Raw genomic sequence first — 1,921 nt, 5'->3', positions numbered from 1 at the left:
AAAAAAAAAAAAAAAAAAGAATAGAGACAGGGTTTGTTTGGTTGGTTTTTCTACCCATTAGAAAGCTGTTTACCATTTTCCAAGTTATAAACAAATTTAACAAGAGGAAAATAAATTGAACCAAGATAATTTTGGGTTGTAAGTAAGAGAAAATAAAAGATTCTTCAGGTCATGGAGGAAGAGGATGAAACCAAGAAAGGGGTAACAGATGAAGGCTGTGTAGTCTCTTTCCCCAGATAACCGTAATAAGGGACACATCTCCTTCACTCCCAGATTGTTTCTGTTGGTGAACTTTAGAATTTTAGAATTTAGAATAATAACTTTAAATAAGGCTCAGGGATTCCTAGAGGGATTCATGAATTAACTTTTGTGGGGGAGGGGGTCTATGAATACACTAAGCCAGTAGCTAAATTATCCATTTCTGTGTATACCTTTCAAAGAAGGCCTATAACTTCATTCAGATTCTCAAATGGGGTCTCTAACCCCAAATAAGACTAAGAGCCATGGTTAGATGTTAGCCCCACATAAAGTAGGTAGCTATAATGCATAATCTCAGTTTTCTTTTACAATTCTTGTGGGGATGGCAATCTATAGCTTTATTTTCACCCTCAAAGCAATGAGGGGCATTGCAAGAATTTTTACAGCTGCTACCGTAATGTGTAAATTAGCTTTGCAAAGTAGGAACCATAACTTGAATTCTAACCAAGAAGTTAATTAGGGTTGACTTGAAAGGATTTAGAAGAAATACCTTAGAGAGGCTGGGGGTTCTCAGTTTGTTACTCTATCTTTAAGGTCTACTCTTGTCTTCCCTCTAAAAGGATTAACAAAGAAAGGCTGACATAGCCTTCCACACAGTGCTTTTTTAGACTATCAGGGTCTAAGATTTCCAGACTCTGTTGCTGTAGGGCTCGGGCTTGCAGGTTGCTGCATGCCCCAATGTCCCTAAGCTCCCAGAGCATTCCCACTGACCACTCAAGCCCAAAAGGAAACTAAGGACAGGCTTGTCTTTTAAAAACAGCCTTTTTCTCACATTTATGGTTGTTTCCATTTTTTCACTAAAACCATACAAAATAAAGTTATACAATGAATGCATAAAGAACCCAAACTAATGTTTGAAAAACTTCTCCACGCATATCACTAAAAGACACAAAGCAAGGTTCTTAAAGGATACTTATGCTGATCACAGTGTAGGGAAAGAATGAGAAACAAGAGTTTCTTCCCATCAACCTCTTCTCCCTTCCTTCCTCCACTTTATGAAGAAAATGGTGACAATAAAATTTAACTCAGTTCTGCATCTGGCTATAATGAATTAGCTTACAGAAAAGCTGTACTTCCACCAAGAACACTAAAGTTAAAAAACAAAACAGACAAAACCTAACCTAATGGGATGGGGTGAGGAGTAATTGGAGTGTGGCACCAGGGGCTTCTGAGAGAATTGATCATTTCTTAATCTGGATGGAGGTTACGTGAATGTGTTAATTCTGCAAAAATTCATTAAGCTGTACACTTGTAATCTGGTACTTTTCTTTATGTAGGTTACATTTCAATAATAAATTTATCTTTGAAAAATGCTCACTGCTTTTAGTAGGCCTGGTGAATGCCTGGAAATACATCATTTGCAAAATGCAAGCATATGTACATTTTCTCTTAGAGTCTTAACTTCCGGACATTCTACTGAATTTGTTCAAATTTATTGCCATTGGAATTATTCTCTTCTGGAAGTTTTACATAAGCACTAGCCAGAGATGGCATCCTCTGGTAAGTTCGTGAGCAACATGATCTTTCACAATGCAAAGCCCATTTGATACTGCATTAGCCTTGAATGTGGTTTTTGGTTACATACTTTGGAAAACTGCATTGCATGTGGCCAAATGTCCATCTCTGCCTACCTCTATGATTCATTTTGTCAGTTTCATGATGG

The sequence above is a fragment of the Propithecus coquereli genome, unplaced genomic scaffold (genome assembly GCF_000956105.1).
Source record: "Propithecus coquereli isolate 6110/MARCELLA unplaced genomic scaffold, Pcoq_1.0 Scaffold415, whole genome shotgun sequence".
Taxonomy (NCBI): domain Eukaryota; kingdom Metazoa; phylum Chordata; class Mammalia; order Primates; family Indriidae; genus Propithecus; species Propithecus coquereli.
The sequence above is the reverse complement of the archived record's forward strand: the minus strand, read 5'-3'. Positions refer to the sequence as shown.